This window comes from Ixodes scapularis, unplaced genomic scaffold, assembly GCF_016920785.2.
Source record: "Ixodes scapularis isolate PalLabHiFi unplaced genomic scaffold, ASM1692078v2 PGA_scaffold0__279_contigs__length_252992795, whole genome shotgun sequence".
Lineage (NCBI taxonomy): Eukaryota > Metazoa > Arthropoda > Arachnida > Ixodida > Ixodidae > Ixodes > Ixodes scapularis.
Genome location: NW_024609835.1, coordinates 19,750,201 through 19,772,534, shown reverse-complemented (window position 1 = coordinate 19,772,534; position 22,334 = coordinate 19,750,201). Strand labels below are relative to the sequence as shown.

General features: G+C 41.2%; 1 protein-coding gene across 1 annotated transcript in view; it reads right to left on the bottom strand.

Annotated features, from left to right (window-relative positions):
* Positions 1 to 20,747: 20,747 nt before the first annotated feature.
* LOC8038654 (protein couch potato) overlaps positions 20,748 to 22,334 on the bottom strand; it is a 36,002-nt gene continuing 34,415 nt past the window's right edge. Inside the window, exon 8 of the mRNA XM_042289866.1 lies at positions 20,748 to 22,175. The gene's annotated coding sequence lies outside the window, so the exon portion shown is untranslated. The remainder of the gene's footprint in view (positions 22,176 to 22,334) is intronic.

The following is a 22,334-nucleotide window of genomic DNA, read 5'->3' as shown; positions in this document are numbered from 1 at the left end:
TAAAGGGGCACTGACCCCAAAGATCGTATTTTTTTATTGTCTAAAATTGTAAAGTTTCTGTCATAGACACACAAAAAAAATACCGCATCGCAAAAAAAAAAAGTTATTTTCACGCGCTCGCGTCTTTTTACTTTTAGCGTTTTTCTCTCCCGCTCCTCCCCTCCTCGGTTTTTTTAATTTGTGACGTCCAAAATCATGAAATTTAGAAGCTTTATAGGCGACATTTCTATAACATTTAATAACGGCAATCGTAAAGCATGTTTTCTAACGCAATTGCGAACGCATTACGGCCCTTCTTTTTGAAATACCAAAAATCGGAGTCCGGCGTGATGTCGCCTCCTGGATTTGTATCCTCCCTCGGAAAACATGGCGGCGCTCGACGCACATGGCAGAGGATGATCGCTGACTCGGGGAATCGGACGAAGTGGTCTTTTTTAGGTGCCCGACGACCTCTGAGACATTGAAAAGGAAATCGTCAAGCGGTCAAAACAACTGGGATTGGCGTCTGTGTATCGTAGTTTCGGTTGTGACTCCGTCTTCTGCTTGCAGCGATAGGCAGCACTGCCAGCACGGCAAGCACACAGGAAACCGGTTTCCCGGTACGCCGGTTCCCTTGATTCTCTCCCGTTCCTCACCTCCTCGCTTCGGGTCGCGGCGACATTGGGCGGCAACGCAACGGCGTTTCGGAGCAAAGGGGCGGAAGCGCGAATGAAACTCGACTCGCAGGGCCCCTCAATCTTTGACGTCACTACACTGGCGCGGATCTCGTGTCAACTTCAAATTCGGCATTTAGAAATTGATTTTTTACTTGAAAAATACTGAATTCCCAAGTTTAGAATTTCGAGGGTAATGTCCAGGCATCAATTTCAATCGCTTCGCATAATAATAAATATTTTGACGTTTCAGTGCCCCTTTAAGGCTTGTCCAAACCTAAATCGTGGAGCGAGCACGACTCCCGACTTCTGTCAGGATGAAAACCAAAGCCGTGTTGCCGGGGAGAGATTGACGAAAGCCTGGGCTAGCCCTCTCCCAACCGGTTTCAAATCGCCCTCTTTCAAACCGGATTGGAGAGGGCGAGCCCAGGTTTCCGTCGTTCTGTTCCCCGCAACACGGCATCCCATCCCGACAAACGTCGGGGGTCGTGCTCGCTATACGATTCGAGTCTGGAGGGGCCTTTACTCGCCCAAAAAGTAACTAAATACGTTATTCGTCACTGATTTTCAAAAGTAACGAGTTAGTTTTCGCGCTACTTTGGCGACCAAATACACAACTGTTTTTTTAAAATAACTTATTCATTTTATATAAAAAAAAGATGGTCACGTGGCAGTGTCTGACCATTCACGTTCTCAACAACAGGAACCATTACTGTCGCTCCTTTTGTTGACAACGCCCCCAACCCGGATATTCCAGAATTCAATCTGGATGTGTAAGTGAGAGGAAAGATGTTTCACACCAAAGATAACAAATAGTTGTCTTGTCCTGGTGATTCGCCTCCCTCGACATCCCCTGGAGTACGCCCTAGTCTAGATTCCCTTTTTTTTTTTTTCCTTCTGCTGCTACCGTTCGAAGTTGACAATGCAGTTATGTGCCTTCACATTTTTGCAACCTCTGGGTTTACATTCGGTCTGTGTACGATTCTGGAAGGTTCAACCAACGAACCTTATTGTGTTCGCTGGGTGAAGGCCATTCCCAGCCGTAGAGTTCAACTGACGAGTTCAGCGATAAACGTTGCTGTACTGTCATACTGTGTGGCTGTTTTTCGGGTTGCGCCATCTGCCTTTTTTGCAATAGACGCATACCCAGGTTAGAATTAAAATTAGGCTATTTAAACGGTGTTCTATTTGTTACTCCTCAAAAGAAACGAAATACCGTTCTTTCTAACTTAGCCTTAAAGTAACTAAGTACGTTACTCATTCCTTTACTAAAAGAAATAACTAAGTACGTTACTCGTTATCGAAAAAAGTATCTAGGTAGAAGTAACTCGTTACCGGTAACACTTTACGTGCATCTATGGGTGGGTGTAGGCAAATCGAGCAAGCCTACCTTCACAGTTGTTTTCTATAGCTAGGGTACCGCGTTTTTTAATAAACCTAAACCGCGTGCTGGAACAAATATTAAAAATTTTATTTATCCGAAAAACTTACATTTCGAGATATCCAATTGGAAAAAAACATTTCACCTGTTCCTCCGACCATATTTCCCACATTTATTTCGATTTTTGTTTCCGATTTTGTTACGTTTTACTTGTGTGTACTCCTTCATTTCTTAATATTTACAACAATATATTTTGTCCCCTCATCAAGCAAGGAACATATCGCTCCTCGAACAAAGGTTGAACAGGTAAGTTTGTCTCATTCCGAGACGTTCGTTTACCTTTCTCTGGCTTCCATTCGTTGGAGGATTAATCCTTCGTTTAATCTTCTAGGCAATAGGCGATAGTTCCTCTAGCCGCTCTTCGTCTATGTTGAGCGCGAAGGGCGCATGGCTCGAATCATGAGCGATGTCGTCACTCTTTACGCCAAAGCTGAGCGTTCCCTGTAGCCACGCAGGCAAAGATTGAAACCATTTTGCTCTTTTAATCATGTCGTTGTACGGCGCGCTGAATTACAACATTATAGTTTTCAGCGAAATGAAAGTGCAAAATGAGAGCACGTGGCTTTCAATGTGCTATTTCCAGTCATTTGGCTATTCTTTGGGCCCGTCTGGTAAATAAGTGAGGCATGTATATCCTAGTCCACTTTTCGAACTCGTCAAAAAAATCAAAGCATCCAAATTTTTTTTTTTTTTTTATCAACTCGCCGTTATACGTCCAAAAGTCAAGTTTCAGTTCGTCTTCAAGTTTGATGCTTAGCTTAGCCAGAGATGCCGCTTTTTCTTCCGAAAGAAAGATCACATTTAAGTAAAACGCAATCTTGCGAAGGAGTCTTGGAGAAGAAGAGTTTCTGAAGGTCTTCAAAAGAAATAATTCTCCTTGTTGCATTCTTTAGAGACGTTAATCAAAGAGCAAAGTTCGCGCAGTGAATACATACACATTCGTCACGAACTGGGCGTTTTTGAACACACTTTGGACGAAAAGAATACAATTAGTTAGGGCCATTTCGGAGTCCAGGTGGGTCGTCTTGAACTCTCTCTCAGTTTCTTTGGTGTATCGGGTCATAAACCACATCGCAAAAAAACGTTTTTCGTTATGAATGACAACTCGTACGACATCCTCCTTGTTTGGGCTTTGCCATGTGCAGTCAATGCCATTATTTGTGTAATAAGATATTGCCTGTGCGAAATCATCTTTGTCCAGAGGATGTCCCTCATAGAGTCACATGTCGACCAGACTCGCCTTTCCCTCTTGAGCTTCCTTGACTTGTTTAAAACGTACTTTGTTGCTTCGGCGATATTTCTGAAATCATCTTTCTTTGGAATATCAGATGGCAAGAGGGATCACAGACGGTAATGCTCTTGCAGTGACGTGCACTTCACATAGGCAGCTCGCAAATAGCTCATCCATTCAGTGCACGAGAAACACGGCACAATATGCTCAACATCTATGTACTCCTCGCAGACATCACTCAGCTTGCGTTCAATTTTCTTTTTGAATCTATCTGTAGCCTCAATTTGTTTTCGCTTTACGTAGAACGTCCGTCTTCGAGGACTCATGCTGTAAGGAAGCTTCAAAGGAGTGACACTTACTTGAGAAACGTTGGTTGTTTCGGTGACCCTTGAACCAGAAATTTTTCACTATTGAATGATGAGTCTGCTTGCGACAGAGATGGCGACAATGAGGTCGATGTCTGCACTTTTTATCCTCGATGAAGCTCTTCAAATAAAGTGTCGAACATTTTGAACTTGTGACTGCAGAGGACGTCCTCAGAGCTCAGGCGCTCAGCTCTCCCCATTGGCCCCACCCACTTAAGCAAGCTGAGGGTCAGGTCCGATACTTTACGAACATAACGCCCGCAAATAATTGGGCGTTTGCGCCTTAGGGAATAACCGGCGAAAATCAGCTTGTCTGCGCTGAATTTGTCAGCCATGGTGCAAATGCTTTCGGAACAATTTCTAAGCACAGCTGCTCTGGCGAACACCGAGTGAAGGTGAGCCGTTTCTCTGCGACGTGGTTAACTAGATCTATCCGGAAGGGGTACATCGAATAAACATAGTGTCGCGTAGTAGTGCTCGCGCGCTTGTCTAGTTTAGCTTTACTTTATGTTCTTACCTTCTCCGAGGGTTCGCTCGTCTCCTCAGCAAAGCTCATGGTTTCTAGCGGAGTCGGGTGGCCCCAAAGTGGGGTGAACGTGAACGCTGTAACGGTATACTTAGTTTATAGAACCCCGTGATAAAGATATTTAATCTTGAGCATGTCTACTTTTGAGATGTTTACTTCGGAGGTGGTTTTGCTCCTTGTATAAAGCTGCTCTGTCTTCGAAGCTACTGTTGTGAGCTTCTTTCGAAACGTGTTTTGCCTCATGTGGTTGGTTTTGGGATGTTCATTCTTTATTTGGGCTCCCAGCATTTGGTTGGTGCTAAGAAAACCTTGAGAAATTGGTTGCCTAGCAATATAGTTTGATGGCCTAGTTGGTTGCCTAGATGGCTGCAGAATGCCGGTAAACTGAATAGACGCACCGACCACCGCAAGAAAAAACAAGCTCTTGAAGTGACTGGTGGAATACTAGATTTACCATCCCTTTTTTCCGTAAGCACATCCGCTGGTGCATACTTTTCACTTCAGTGGCGGGAACTGAGTTGATAAATGGTTATCCCTGGGCTAACCTCGAAGCAACTGGTGTGGTCATACGCGTTTTTAGTCTGTTGCTTGCAGAAGTAATTATAAAGCATACTATCCGTCGCGTATAAGCTAGACGCCTAAGCACAGCCGCGTATTAGAACTATATTAGAACAAAGCGTATGGTCACTACGGGCCAAGGTGCGCGCGCTCGCTGCTGGGAAACAGATCAAGTTACGGAGGGTTTGCGCGGCGTTGACTCTGTAAATGCCTCTTTCAGCTTACACCGCGACGTCAAGTCGCTCGTTGCTTACCTACTTTACGTTCGTGTCTCAAAACGTATACAAAAATAGGAATGTCTATTCGAAATCATAGACGCACAAGGTCGGTGAGGATGCCTGCTGATTATCCAAAGGGACACACATTTCACAAGATAGCGGCTCAAATAGAGGACATACTACCAAATTATGACTTTTATCGATTGAGTTTTTTTATATAGTCGGCTATTCTGTCTAAAAGTATTTAAAAACTAAAAATTAAAAAAAAAGTTTTATTGAGAATGTTAACAAAACTTGCAACTTCTGTTTTTCATACAATGCTTACGCGACGTTAGCAAAATGGCTTGTCTGCCGATCTGAACTATATTATTATATCTATAATCAGCTTTTTGGGGGCTTTTCATAGCTCTAAAGGAAGAAAATATACGTCAAATCTAACCAGCACAGGGGCATGTGAAAGTTGACCACGTATTGGCTTTCAAATTTTGGTAAACAAAATTAAAAACACATAAAATATAATTTATACCACGTTGCCTTCATAGTACCTACTAAATAATGGATTAGTTTTTTTTTATGACGAGGAAACATTTAACGGCAGGAAAGGGTGTCAAACATACAACCCGCGACGGCAGAAAAAAAAATTCCGCCGCACCATTTTTTTACGCTCCATTGATCGAGAACCGAAAATTACGGCATACTTGCGGTTTATGTCCTACTCTCATTTAGAAATGCCCCCGAAACATATATTAAAAAAAAAAAAAGTCCGAGGACAGCGAAGCATTTCTTATGAGTTGTGAGTCCGAAAGCTTGCCGCCTTCGACGTTTTGCTTCCCCCTCGAATTGTCGAAGTGCGTCGTCCTCTTGCCGGCTGAGACGCTTTGGATCGCGATCCGTTTGTGCTACCCGACGGCCGAGCGCGCGCTGTCGTCAACTGGCCGCACCGCGCTGAGCTCAGCCGTGCAGCCACTCCGGAGTCTGCCCGTGCGGGCTCTGCTGGCTCTGCGACCAGCCGATCCCTCTTACCGGCGGCCGGACCGCTGCGCCGCCCAGAGCCGTATTAGCCCCGAGAAGTTCGCGTGGCGCCCCCTTACGGCGAACCGGGGTGACGTCATGGCGAGGAGAGAATTTTTCCCCCGACTCGCCCCGTTCGCCCTGTGGAGGCTGTGACGACGCTAGCTGTCGGCGCACTCGTTTCTATTAAATTGTTTTTGCGTGTTTTTCGTTGGAAGTGTAAAGTTTTATATGCGCCTTTATGGAGGTATGGCCTGTAGCTACAGGCGAAACTTCAACCAACATTTTAAGCATGGTTGACAGGGCAGGCAACGCATGAATCACAGCTCGTATATGAAAATAAAGAAATATTGCCACAATTGCAGGAGCATCACTATAGATATACATCTCGCACAATAACTGTTGCTGATTGTCTGAAAGAATTGGCAGGTTATGTGACTATTTTTTTTTAATCGGTTTTTAAACGAGATCGCCGAAGCAGAAGAGCTGCATGTTTCTCGAGCAACATGCTAAATACAGTCTGGGCCATGGGGAGAGAATCACAAGTAAGAGAGCCCAAGTGCAGGGGCAAAGTAAAAAAAAACAACGAACATTTATTACATACGTTGCTCGCATTTGACCTTTGCTGGATTCGCATAGTATTTCAATGGACTACACGGGTGGTATTTGTGGGCTTATTTATATCAACCCTCAAGTAATGTATACGAAACGTAAGCGAAGGTGTCTAGCTCGTTATTAGTCTCTTAAGCCCTAAAATTGAGATTTTACTTAAATCTAATTGTCCGGAAGCTAAAACACCAGAAGCTTTTCTCACGCAGACTGTCGCCCTTCACAGGGTCCACATCTTCTGCTACGAGTGATGCATCTACCACTGGACAGACATTCGAATGCTTACTTTTACTCCTGATTTCCTCTGCTGTCAAAAAGTCCAGCTGTAGGGAGTTTGGAGGCTGAGGAAGCTTTTGGGGGACCTGCAGCAGTGTCTCCTTTCATTGGGAAACGACAATTCACACTGAATGGTGTTTTTTTCGAATACCCAAGGCTGGAATAAAGAATGTCAGTGAAAAGTATAAACATGCCAAATTACGGCACTATTGCTGTGCATATTTTGGGCAGTTCAGTACATATCATACAGGCAACTGGGGGCAATTCGGCCGTTTTTGCTGCTATACCATACAAACTAATTTCCAATAATTGTGCATCTTCTAAGAAATATGCCTGCGTACGTGTATAAACTATATAATTAATTCACGAAGAAGCTATATTTATGTAAAACAACCCTGTTCCACGAGCACTTCAAACATCATCAGACGTACGGCCTTTAAAGCATCTGCGAACCAGCGCATGCAGAGTGGCAGCGCAGAGTCGGGGTCGCGAGCTAATTTGCATACCACCCAAAGGCCCATGATATAAATGCCACTTAAAATGCCTTGGAAGCGGGATGTAACATCGTCCTAAATCATGAACTTGCAAGGAACAGAATTCCAGCGTCTGAAACACCTGCGCCACCGCTTCACCAACTCTTCGCAAGACTGCCTTGTGTCGTTTGGACAGACGGAGAGTTTCATCGGCGGAATTGCCTACGCCGATAGCTTTCGGGATTTGTAACAAAATTTTAAAGGTAAAAGGGACAAGCAGGCTTATAAAACGTACGGAAGCACTTCAATATCGGCCTAACTCAACGTCTTGTATACCGGGTAAACAAGGTCCAGCTCCTTGAAGGGCTTGCGGCATACAACGCCAAACCAGGAAACCGGTGCTGAGAAGCGAGCCGATGCGAGATCGCGGAGCGGAGTCCTCCCCCTGACGTCACGGTACACCTCACCCAATCAGGGCTCGGCGACCGCACCGCCCTGATTGGGTGAGGACGAAGGCGCTGTAGAGGAGAAAAGTGTAGGAAAGGAAGGAGGACACCGAAAGGGCGAGAGAGAAATAAGGAAGCAAAGAGGAGACGACCGCCATTTTGCCGCAATACGCCGTAGGCGCAGAGCACCGTTGAGGCTACGCTCCGTCTGCTACGGGCTTATTTCTTTTACGCATGAATAAAAGTTTGCGTTCGAACGTGGAGAAACTTCATTCGTTAGCTTTTTAAGCCACCGAGGAATAACACTATATAATTTTCTCGCCAAATCCTGCCAAAAAAAAGAAAAAAAAAACGAAACTGGGTTGTCGATCTCATGCATTCCACAGGGTGAAGGAGCGAAAATGGCCATCCCCGCTCACCGGGCAGCAGCCTGGAGCTCGCGCGCAAGCGCTCATGCCTCTCGCTCGGCGCCGCGGGCTGATTGGCTCATTCGGAAAAGGGGGGGGGGGGGGGGGGGGGCGTTTCGGCGGCGAGATCATAGGTTCGTCAAACTCTCCCCATATTCGCAACTCCAACGCCCTATAGGTGGCGGGGCGGCAGTTCCAAGATGGCGGAAGAGACGGGGATAGATTCTCCAGGATATCCCGCGCGCCCGCTCGCGCTGACGCTGTTCAGCGCCCTAAAAATTATTTATTGGTCTACAAATGCGAAGCGGTTATGAAGGGATCATATTACAGGTGACGTAGATGCTGATGCACGTTAGGAATACGAGCAGGCTGTTATTTAAAAGTTGCAGAAACCTCAAATTGCGATGCTTTGGGGTGAGCGAGCGTGTTTTAGGTACCGGCCAGGTTACTGTTTGTGGCAGAATATTTTTGAGGGCGATGAAGATATGTTGGCGGCTTTGCCTGGCCATTAGTTCTCTAAAAAAAGAGCCGAGAACGCTGACCGTCAAGCTTCGGAAGAGTAGCGTTCACAGTATTGGTGTCTTCGCGTCACAGGCTCACAACTCGCTGCTCGCCGTCTCGGTGTTTGTGTATTGCAACACGTAATCAAACTGCTCTATAGTTATTGATAAAAAGTTTTTTACCGCAGGCTACCCTGCGGTGCAGCATTACAACCGCAAGCTCGCGCTGTGCCTTTGAAATGCAATTTTCAGTGGGCGCCAGAAGCGTTGCCGTGCTCATCATTCTAAAAAAAAAAAATGTTGTAGTCCATACACCCCTTGGCACATATACGACACTCCAAAACTTCAGTTGGCCGTGCAGCCCATTGACGTCAAACTGACGGCCCCAACTTTTACCAGAGGCTTGATGACGGTGCATTATAAGATATTAAATAGCTAAAGTACGCATCAAAGAGTACCGAAAAAAGAAAAAAAAACGAGGTTTTGCAGTAGGGCCAAGAGAACCCCGATTATTATTATTTTTTACAGTCATTCACACTTACTTGGGTTATTTTAAAAAGTTGCACAACTCGGCTAACAAGTCGCTCGTGAAAGTTGGTAGCACTGGTTGAACGTCAGTGCGCTGTACGTCCAAACGAAGTTTAGGGGTGTCGTACGCTCTGCAAAAACGGCCTATTATCATAACCGGCGTGTTTAGGAGTTTTATTTATCGCTTTATCAAAAATAATTATTTTAATATACCGTACATTTTTTGCACCGCGTTATGTGCAACATTGCGGTCCCTCTGGCCAAAACTGCGCGTTCTAAGCTCTCGTCACAAACGGCTGCCTAACACAGAACCGCTTAAAATGTTTCTAGCCTTCCTTTATTTGCTTTGTAATCACCTGAAAGCAAGTACTGGTATTCTGTCTTTTTGAAGTGCTTGGAATAAATGGTCATGTTCCTTGTAAGGGCCTTAAAACGCGAACCCCTTCCCGATTTGTATTGATCGACATACCCGTTGCGCGACGAGTTTTCTCCCACATATGGCAAATAATACTTTCCGTAGACCGTACTTTAGAGTTCTTCATTATTAGTGGGAGCGTTTTTCGTCACGTTGAGTACAGATTGAGCTGGTGGCCATGCACAAGACCAGAAATCCGCAACGTATGCAATACACGAAAAGTCCCTAATAAAATTAGACATCCCGGTCCTTCGTGCAAGGCTGTTGCAAGGCGGAGCACAAGAATTCCTTTTTTGACGCGTTCCCTTTTTTCGTTCAAACGGCTTCACGCAACAAGGCCGACAGTCCCTGCCACCGTTTCCGCGCTGCCGCCGCCGCCGCCGCCGCCGCCGCCTCCGCCGCCGCTGTCCCCGCTCCTCTGGTTCTCCGTTCGTCCGCGAGAGGGCGAGCGGCGCGCTGGAGTTGCGAATACGGCTCTTGCGCCGCCATAATGAGAGCGTCTCCGATGGCGGTCCTTGGAACAACGCCACGCGGCAGCCAATGGGAGCCTATCCATCAGATCGCTGCTACAGACGACAAGCTTGGCCCCATTGAGAGAGAGAGAGGAGTTTATGTGCCGTTTGGAACACTTTCGTATTAAAAAAAATGGCACACTTTTAGCCTGCTCGAGTTGGGAAGAAATCATCCGTATTTAGGGTGACCCAAGTTAGCAGGCTCAATCTATAATGGATATTTGGACAGTAAAACTCGACGCCTGCCGCATCAATCTAAAATTTTTGTTTCACAGGTCGGTTTTTCTTGTAAAATTACAAAGCGAATGGTGGTAAATACACCTCGTCCTGTGTGCTTATTTCTTTGTACGTGTTTTTCTGTGTATTTACCACCATGCATAAGTACCAACTAGCCCAACTTGCAGTTTTAATAGAAAGCGTAACTCTCTTCCTGTAAAAAGTAAGGCCAACAAACTTGCCAGGGTCTACGGCGGGCGGTGACGCAGACAACTAAGTCGAGAAGCGGGGTGTGTTTGGCGTTTGTATTGATAGATGGCACTACCCCCTTATCGCGACGGCTGGCGTCCACCGTGGTGTATGACAATCAACATAATAGTCTTGAATTATACATGTTTTTAAAAGAATAAATGCGGACAACAAAAGCAAAAGTAAAAAAAAACGCGTCTGCATAACGATGACCCTTTTGCTGGCACCGGATTTCGTCTACCTGTCGTCTGCTTTCTTTCGCTTGTCGGCTACACCATCGGACGGTGCTCCTGGCGCCATCTATCAATACGAAAACCAAACATACCCAGCTACTCGACTTGGTCGCCTGTGGCGCCGCCCGCCGTAGATCCTGGCTAGTTTTTTGGCCCTATTTTTTACAAAAAGAGAACTACGTTTTGTAATTTTAGAACAAAAAACCAACCTGTGAAATACGCCTTTGACGAAACGTTTAGATATCTACGTTCCGGCGTCGATTTCTACAGTCCATTTTAGATCAAACCTGGTGACTTGGGTTACCCTATATATACGTTGTTTATATATATGTATACTGCATAATGCCAATATATATAAAATACGGTATATCATTAATCTCTCTATATATATTTATACACAATAAAGATCTATGCACTGAACAAAAACAGGAAAGCTTTACTGACGTTTCAAGAAGAGGCCTCTATTCTTAAGAATGACGATTGAGGGAACTGGCACGACTTTTCTGTAGTCCTGAAAAGTAAACAGTAACAACACGAACTTCCTTTTCACAAGAACAAATAATATTAAAGGGGAGGAGGAGGCTTGGCTCACTACCAATTAGTCAAGAGGCAAAACCAGCGTCGCCTCTGACTTTGGTTTTCTAGTAGGGGCAACTTTGCGGCCAAAAATAAAAGCGTTTGTTTAGATAGTCCGCGTGCCGTGCATAGTGCACATCTGGTGCTTAGTCAACAACAAAATCTTCTTATACACGGCACTCCTTTCTAAATGTGTGCTTTTTTAGCTCACGAAAAGGCTTGAAAAAGCCATAGTGAGCGATCTAAAAAACAAAATTGCTGTACTGTCCGCAAGCGTAGATAGTCCACAAGACCTAAACTTTAAAATTTTAAACATATATAGTCCGTGGATTATAGCTCGGAAAATATGGTATATGTATATATTTATATAACACGGTCTTAATGATGTAGGTGCCAATGGCGTCGGAAAAATGTGATAGAGGACCTTCAGTCAAATGACCATGGAGGAATTTGTTTCAACCTGTCGGCCGGGTTCCGACCTTCGTCAAGATCCGCTGTTTGGACAATATATTATTTTCGATACTCCGTGCATTGGAGAAGTTAGTCAACCTTGCAAAATAATCGCAACTAAAATTTACAATTATTGGCAATCCTAACCGTGGTTTTTGGATCGTTCTCTACCTTCTCGAATGAAGGAGTGTGGAGAACAATACATTGGTCAAACATCGGATCTCTTTTGAAACCGATTTAATCATCACAAAGCCCACGTCGCCTCAAAACCTTCACTCCCATTGTCGCGGCACGTAAACACAGCCGGGTAGAGCTTTCGCAGACTAACAGTCGCCGTTTTTCACTCCGGCTTCTTAACTTATTATAAGCGTGAGACACGGGAGTCGTACTTAATACACAAGTTTAACAGTGCTTTTGCTAAAATCAATGAATGTACGGGCAGATTGGGCTGTTTGACGATATTTTAAGATGCGTACTATAAGTCTTTTACGCTTATTTCTCTCCTTTTTTAAGCGCATTTGTTCGTGGCTGCAATGTATTGATGACTGTCGTGCTCGTCTCTCCAAAAACGCCTGCCTTGGTCCCTATCCCGTGTACCGTCGCGGAGGCCCCTCCTCGGCAGGTCGCTTTGAGTGCCTGCAGTGCCTCGGGCTGTACGGCAGAACGGGGCTGTCGTGTGTACGGATGGTCGGCCCTGAATCGGCCTGCGGCAAACTCTAGACGCTAGTGATGAGTCAGTGTGATCGTCCACGAAATTACCTAACACTCCTACCTGCAACAAAACACTGCGTCCACGTATGTCAAAGTTAAACACCAGCCTTACGCTAAAGTTCAACATAACTTTCAACGCTGACTCTTACTCTAAAATAAAAACCAGTATATCCCTGCTTTTCCTCCGCTTATCGCCGACTGGAAACGGAAGTCTGAAATGTGCCAGCTGTATTTTGTCAATCATCATAAAGAGTTCACCAACCTACCTGAACCTTTTTCTCTATGTATTCTAAAAATAAATTTCATACTGGGTCATAGTGTTACTTTGGGCTTATGCGATTCAAATCAAGCTGATCGTAATATGAGGGAAAAAATTTGGGAGCGTTTTTCTTCACAAATAGTCTCCCCATGACATCGGAGTATTGTATCGACATGCTATCGAACCGCTATAAATATTTAGCAAAAATATATTACCATTTAGACTTTCTTTTTTTTTTTAATTGGAATTAGAATTAGAACATGTCTTGTGCATCCCGAACTGCATCTTTGGAAACTATGGTGACGGCAAAGTACAGTGTCTGAGGCACGCTAGTACGAGCAAGTGAAGATGGCACTTTAAATAAAAAAAACCTTTGCTTCAATTAGCTGTTCGTGCTTCCTGAAGAAAAACGGGCAAGAATACTCCGACCTCACTAATTCAAATTGAGAAGTCCTTCGTTCTTTTAGGCAGATGGTTATGATTGAGAATGGCATTATTTTTTTGGCTATACTTTTGACGTCCAACGAGAAAGGTCTCTGTCTTTGAGTAAAATATTTGAGTTCAAAATTTTCTATTTTATTTAATTTTACTTGAAGTGAGAGTCCCACCGAAGTTATATGTCAATTTTTCATTCATATTATTTCATTTATTGGTAGCCTAAAGCCCGAAGGCATTGAGCCAATTAAATTTCGAGCCAATTGAATTTCAATTTTAATTTCGAGCCAATGAAATAATTGAGCCAATTAAATTTCGCGGAATGCTGCATTACGGCATTGGTCGAGATTTTATGTGGCTTTTATCGCCAGCCCTGCTATTTTGTTTATGGTTATGTATTGCCGTTTTTTGTGTCTACTTGAGTGTCTTCCTTTCTGGTGATTGAATGCGTTCTGACTTATCCTGAAATCTACGAAACGGCCCCTTAAACCGCAGCCTACCTTTTATCTGAGACAATAGTTCTTAAAACATTTTCGGTGATATTTATTTCACTTTAGTTGGTCCAGATTTACAGTTCGTGCCTTTAGAGTGCATACCTCAAAGCCCTCAGATAAAGTGGCCGAGAGGGTCGAATTAAAAATTGTGCAACTGTTTGCTGAAATCTCGGTCTTCGGCAGGTTTCAAATTAGAACTGCCCATTCTTGTAACATATGGACAGCTGGTCCCAAGGCGACCTGCACGAAATCATAAATACTCACACTGCTAACTCGTCAAGGCGCTGGTCTCCCATCAGGCGCCTCTCTGTCTTCTTCGTTCGTAAGTTCCCCGATCGCCCTGCCGCCACACTTACCTTTAAGAAGACACTCCTTAGCACGCACTAAGGGAAGAACACATTTCCTTTTTATTGATATCTTTATTCAGAAGCACCTAAAGTTTTCACTAAACAACATGTTGTTACAACCAACTTTCAAATCAATGTACGGTTTTTGTACGATTCCATTATAGTGTTTTGTCTAAAAAAAATTGAATGGTGTCTGCTATCTAACATACCTTATAACATACCACACAATAATGACTTTACCGGTAGAAAAAAGCTTTTGAGTCGAGACAATATAATAGATGTTATGTTTAGATTAATAAAGAAAAGCCTTTCACACTTGTTATGAGACACAATCGAATAAAATTATAACATTTATAATTGGTAACGATGTTTTTTACATGTTTCAAACGAAAGCATTTATAATTTTTAAGATTTGCATGCCAAAGGACAACCAATGCGTCTCTCATTCTTGACGTACCTACTACAGTTCGCAATACACATGCAAAGTACCAATGATAATGTTACCCTTGATGGGTTTGCTTAATAATCAGGGTTCAATATCTGCGCCATTCTATACAGCGCAAGTAACCTGGGTGTACAATTGTGTGAACAAGCCTGTCCTGTAATAAAGAATTGAGGTTTGTAGTAATTGCAGACACATCAGCAAATACTCCAACAGTCCAGACAATCAAGACTCGTATGTCAAAAAATTAATAGGTAGAGCAGAAAGTTTTAGCAGAAATAAACAGTGTGCGAGGTCAAGACCTTAAAGACAAATGTCACCTTCGCATGCTCAATGGTCTCACGCTTTGAATAATAGTTCAGCTCCGCTTCAAAGCCGCACAGTTCTCGTGAAAGACCAAGATAGCAACATGGCACAGGGTTGAGCCTTATCTCCAAGGGAAGAATATGCTGCCCTTCTCTTGATGCCACTGCCACAAAGATATAATCTGTTCACAATAACGCTACAGCAACAAACGATGGGAAGAATGACCCTAAAAAGACGTACTGCTTTCACAAAAAGGATGTACACTTTTTACTATGGACCTTATATAGCAAAGTACGCGGTTAGTCAATACTTTACAAACACGTACATGAAAACCAGACTCGTTCGCGGCATCACCTGATTCCGTTTGTATAGTCACTATCATTTCAACATCATCCTAGTTATTACTGAGTCAGCAGAAAGGGATTACAAAGGAATATTGAGAAACAGTACAGCGCTTATGACAGAGACGTAACATCATAGAGGCAGGTGAAACGGCTCAACCCAAAAAGGTTGGAAGCCGCATTGGACGGAATCGTTTCTGATGACGTACAACTTAGCAAACTGTCAAAAGTCATCACGGTGTAATCAACTTTTATAAGGCGTCAACTTCACGATATGCATCTGCTTATGATTGACTTGCACACAAACACAAGAGATTCACACCCACTAATGCGTCTGAACAAGAAATGCGGCCGTATACTCCTAAGACACGTAGATATTGCGGCACGATCAAACTCGAAGAATGCACGTTCACTCAAGGACCGAAAACATTTCTACGGGGTGCTCCTTGGGCAGTTCTCATGAACTGCTTATGTACGAAAACCTAAAGCATCTGATAATCTGGTTAAAGCTCGGGACACTTTTGAAAATATATTTGGTTTGGTGTACGCAACTATACCTTTTGCGGGTTTTTAGCAAAGAGCAATGTTGAAAGTAAAAAAGGGAAAAAAAAGTTATGCCTGATATCGAGCTGAATACGGGTTTGACACAACCACCAAGCAACCATGTGGAGTGTAGTACCATAACAAGTGCGCTACCTCTCGCTGTAGAACAAACTGTCTGAAGATATCGGTAGAGCTCGTTAGGACGTAGACCAACACTACAATTTTGATTTTCAAGAGTCTGTGATATTCGAGGTCGTTCACTTTAAAAATTTACACCTTCTACATTTTACACAATTAAATAAAGAGATGCTTACATGCAAAATATCAATGTTTCTGACATTAAGAAATATATTTTTATTGACGAGTAATTGCACACAACGTTATTACTAACGCGGGCCCACCCCATCGTGTGCATTGATGATATGTGTCATTCTCAGGCTCATTAGCCGTTTATTCACTCTAAATGTATATACGCACAGATCCATACTTGCATCTGGTCGAAGGTGAGATCAAAATGATCTCTTCACATGAATGACAAATATTATATAAAACTCACTCTACTTTCACAAAACGACCACCGATATCTTTTCAACAACATGAAATTTGAATATGGGTCAGAACGACAAAAAATAGAGGCAACGTCTTCATCTAGCCTTGACGGATAAAACTTCTTAGTTGAATTAAGCACATGAGATTCTCCTGCAGCTTCAGAGAACAAACATGCTGAGTATTTTAATGTTGCGTCTTCCTTATTTTTCTGGAGTTACTTTTATAATTTAATTTATTTGTGCTCAAACATTGTTTATGTAAACATGTAGTTATTGAAAGTTTATAAAGCGCGTTGCGTGTTTGTTCTGATTATCCGCGGCGTTGCATTTATATAACAGAATAGAAGCGAGGTTCTTATCTCTGGACCTATTATGGGTTCTGTTCTAGCTATTGCTTCTGGAAAGAAACCATAGTCAAGTTCCCAATTTACCGCCTACAATTCGGGAACAAATTTACAGTATTACTTGTGGGGCACTAGATTTATTTAGAAAATCTGATAGAAAATGTTATTGGGAGTCATTCTATCTTGTTTGAAATACGCACAAAACGTTCAGACTTACATTTTTTTACCTTACAACTAATTTCTAAGTTGAAAGAAACATTCAAGAGATTCCTGGCTGCATATTGTGACACAAATCTCTCTAAAGCAGGCATTACATATTATCCAATGACAATTCATCTCTGATATGCATCTTAAGACCTACTGAAATACTGCATCAAATGTTAAGTTCTATTTGACAGATTCCTTTTTCTTTATAACGTTAGCAGTCTATCGAAGAAAATGATGTCAGCGTAAGTTTCGTTTTATTAAGAATAGAATAGGTAATCGTCAACGAATCCTTGGCGTGACTTTTTTATTTGGGACTTGTGTTTCATTGGCTAAACGCAAATCAACAACGATTGTTATTATCATCAGTTGAAATACGCCACGGGTGGAAAACAAATTAGAAATTCAAGGCTGATATGACGAAACAATCGCCTAAATCGGCATTAAGGCAGTTTGCCGTTACAAAAAAAAAGATGTGTAGTAAAAACGACAAATCTAATGAGCCCCACTCCCAAACTGCTCAAGTCAGATCGTCACCAAGATGCTCAGAACTCATTTTCTTTACAATGGTGTATTTTAATTTAGCAGATGTTAGATTAATTCCTACCAAATTATGGCAATCTCACTTCAGACGATACTTGCATTAGAAAAAAAATGCGACTGCTTATTATTTTTTACGGTAAGAACGAAACCAAGCTCACCGCTCAATAGGTGCTTTTAACTTGGCTCATGACAGTGTTTCTAGATGTTCCGTTTCTTTCATACGTTATCTTCAATCTGGCCAAATATTAGTTGTTAATTGTGAAAACATTCTCAGCCAAAAGACAAATGTTCAAAATTAACCTAGTAAAATCAACACAGCACACAAAAAACGAAGACGAAGTACAAGAGTGTAGACAAGCCTTCTTCGTCGACCTCGTTTACTTCGTTATCGTTTTTTTTTTTTTTTTTTTTTGTGCGTTGTGTTGATTTTACTAAGTATGAACCAACTAGCCCGCATCCCCAACCCAATTTAAAATTAGCGCTGTATTCCGCCTAACAGGCAGTTCATCACGCTCTCTAAAGTCTTTGGCGGCATAATATCTTCAAGAATATAATAAAGACGCAACATTTGTGAATAGCGGGCTAGTTGGTTCATAATTAGTAAAATCATATTCATATAAACGAATTTTTGAAAATGTGTCTTTTTTTTCTCTTAGATTCAAAGAAAAATTACCTACATTGCCAAGAGGTCAACAGTCGCTCATCGTAAAAAAACGTAATTATAAGCCTTTTTGAGATCAGTAAATCTCATTTAAAGGCAGCGCTTACGTTCCTTCTCTCATGATTAGAAGGATGTTGTATCTAAAATAAATTTATTCTATTTATATGATATTACCGAAGGCGGTATAGTAGATGCTTTCACCTGCTACTAAGAAGAACATTTAGTCGCTCTGTAAGACACTCATTTACATGGATTTCTTTCCACAAATGCATATATAAAGGTCAGCGCTTATCTAAAGATATTGAAGTTGGAGCATTCGAATAAGCGGATATACAAAACGAACCACACCCCGAACTCATGCGTGTTCTCGCTATCAATCAGCATTAATGCCAAGCTCCAATATCCAGCACAATTAATCGAAAATGGAACTAGCTCTGCCCTCATGTTCTCCTGTAATAATGCGCCCGTATTAATTCATGCTGAAGAAATGGTCCCACGAAACCTGCTGCACCTTGGTTTGTCGATTTCAAAGATAAGATTGCATATTTCTCTCACAAAGAAAATATGCATGACGGCTAAAAAGATATTTTTGTTTTGTTTTACTCTAGTATATTTTAATTTCATACCACAGGGGACAACTAACATACACTGCACGTATGATAACTTTACTATTTTAAAAGTAATATTTAATAAATTTAAATAGCTTTTATATTAACTGGCCTTCGAGAAGAAGAAAAATAGAACGTGCGGCAGGAATAAAAGTGTGCCGAAGAAAACAAAACTGCACACTCCTTTGCAATTTGTCCTTGAAAACCGATTGACAGTAACTTCTATCATGAATTCAAAAGACAGATGAGTGATTTGAATATTGCCAAATTTGTTTTAAGTAATCAGTTTCCCTCTACAGCTTCATATTTCAGTTCATTCAAAACAAACCCAGTGGTTATGTATGTATGTGCCATCTTTAAAACTGAGAAACGATGGGCGGAAAAAAAGTTTGCCGATTTCCAGTCGGAGGTCACACACCGTGTTATATGCTCGTTTAAATTATCCTCACAATTATTCGGGTAAGTGACGATTTTTTTCAAATAGAACCGTGGAGCTTAGAAGCTTCCTTAATGTTTAGATGTGATGTTCACTTCATTATTCAGTAAACGAACTCTTCTAGCAACGTTCGGTGTTTGAATGAGTAACAAAAACTTTAGCATTATTATGCGCTTTTTAGTAGTAAACCTTATCTGCATATCTTGGTAACTTCATGCGCCACAATAAAAGTCTGTAAAGTGTGCATATTTTATGTTTCACAATAGCGAACAATATAGTTGCATAGCTGCATACTTTAAAAGTTCAGTGAAACGCCCGTATTCATGCAAAAACTTATCTTACAGTATCACGAATGGGTTATCCATCTTATTTGGAGAACGTCTTACTTCTTTTTTATTACTGAACTGGAGGTCAATATTCATGTTAATTAATATGGCATGCACTGTGTATGGCTCTTTTAATCAATATATACATATATTAAAGTAAAAAAATTACACTAAATCTTGCGGGTAAATCAGTACTCAGCCTCTGATGCTCAAATATTTATTTTCAAACTGTGAAATTCAGTTTTTAAGATATCCTATTTGTGAGGCAACGGTCTTGTCAAAAACAATGCCATCAGATACTTTACAATGAACCTTCAATTTATATTTTTACATGACTATAGTGTATACTGAGTCTAAAGACTAAAATGCAGGAGTGAGGGTATAGCAGTCAATCAATGTGTGCTTTGAAAACCTGCCTATTACTAGCCACTGCATGCAGGAAATGGTAGTGCCTCTACTATATAAAATAATCGATGAACCAAATTAATCTGAACCCAATGGACAATTCTAAGACACAGCTCCAAACATCAGCGTCATGCTAAGATGTGCGATTGTTGAGCAAACGTATTTACTTGTTAAATGCAATCTCAGCTCACTTCTCAAATCACACCACTACACAAAGAGCTAGCTTCACCTTCACTCGAGATTCTGAGTGAGATTTAAGCGAAAAACAGTATAGATGACATTGTGAAGCTTGATTATGAATTACGACTGTCAGTGCAACAATCCACAATTGTGAATAGCAGAAGGCGGAAAAGAGCGTAAGTTTTGTAACCACGACAGCGGAGATATTTCCATAAAATCAGTAACAGAATAATTCTATGCTAAAACATTGAGAAAAACGGATTATCAAAGGATGTGAAAAATAGGATTTCAGCTTCTGGTTATGTAACAGCGCCACGCAGAACTTTTACCTGCCGACACATGCGTTTTCGTTACCATATATGCATTAATACCCACCCACAAAAACCCATAACGTTCTCGGATTGGCTGGGAAATATTCTTTTTTATTTCAATAGTTGTTTAAAAACCGGGCAAAATATTTAAATCTTGATATGTATTATATAAGGTTGCCTGATACAGAAAAGAAATACTAGTGAATCTTAATGTGAAATTTTTTAAACAAATTGAAGAGGATTTAACAGATGTGAGCAAGTTGCTATGCGTTTTCTCCCAATAATTTAGTAAAAGCATTTTCCAAGATATTAGTTTATAAGAAAACAACTTTCATTGCATATATTCCAAGAAACATAATAAAATAGGCACAATGAATGGACACAACGTCGATTAGGAAGTACATAAATTATTTAGTAGCTTAAAATACACAAAAACAAGGAAGGTTATGTTTAACATGAAAACAAGCAAAAAGCAGCAAATAAATCAGCACAACCTCTGAAAAAAGCAAGCGAACTTTCAAAATCTCAAAGAATATGAAACTTCAAAAATTCCGGAATGTTGTCAAAAATAACAAGTGTATTATAAAAATTGAAAAAATAATACACCTTGAAAAGCGCCAAAAATAGGCATAAATAGAGGTCAAACGCTAGAATAAAAGCTTCAGGAACATTATATATATGTTATTACTTATGTTCACCAGGCGACAAATCAAAGTCAATGGCAGAGTTTATAAATGGAATGTAACAAGAACCCCAACCCATACTATCTAATATAAATTATCAAACGGCATAAGAGATTATATTAGCATATAGATTTGACTGAAACATACAATCAATAAAACAGAAAATAACAAGAAAAAATGAAATGACAGAACTCACAATACAAAGCATTTTCTTTGGAGACCTATGAAACATCCATGAAATGACAGAGTCGAAAAGAAATTTGGTTGTTTATAAATATCAGAGATATTATTTGTACATTATGACTAGCACTAATAAATTCAAATTAAGGCTATCAAAATATTAAAATGCAATAGATATCTTTGGCAATCAATGCGTCTATGAAAATCGCACAAAATAAACATGTACAATTTTACGACCTGCAAATTCTTTGGGAAACACGGAATCTATTTTTCCAAAATAATTATTAAAAGAATGAATACTAACTCGGGGAATGATGGAGACTAAAATATATTTCGTCTGGAACAGGATGTTTAAAAAAGGGCAATAAGTGAGGCACGAACATTTCATTCCTAAAATTCCCCAAAACTGTTGTAGTCTTAACACATTTGGAATATACTTCATGTGAAGACAGAGAAAAATACAAAAAACCGAATGCATCTCCACAACGTGTAGCGCTCAACATCTCAGGTGACTCAGTTTGAGTTAAATCCTTTTGGTTCAAATAAATCACAAATTGGAACAATTTAATGCCCTCTAGTAAAGGCGGAATGATGCACCTTACTAAATTAATACTAAAACCTTGAAACGACAAATACAGAGTGACGGCACCTATCACTCAATTACTGGTGGATTGTATATCTTGATGTCATGTAGGCGCATAAACAGGTACCAGCTCTACACAATGCGCACATAGTGTTTGTGTGTCTGTTTTCAAAGTTGCACAATTGAAGGCAGCAGCACACTTGAAGTTCACAGTCAAAACATACCTACTATTCAAAGGCGCGAGGAAAACAATTTTAAATCAAACATTTAGTTGTTGTAACTATGGGCGTTTACATGTATACATGTGTATGTCTAAGATGTATACATACAGACTCGTCTAAAACATCTTGTATCTTTTCCTTGATCTTTCAAGATCCTCATTCACGGGAAACCTACAAAGACAAAAACAATCAGAATCAATAAAATTCGCGATACAGTACTCAGTTCAAAATATAAGTTCAATGCAGCTAATGCTTGGCGTTCATTAGCCGGTCATGAACAGAACAATGTTTAACAATATTTAAAGTGCAAAAACACCGACACACGCAGAA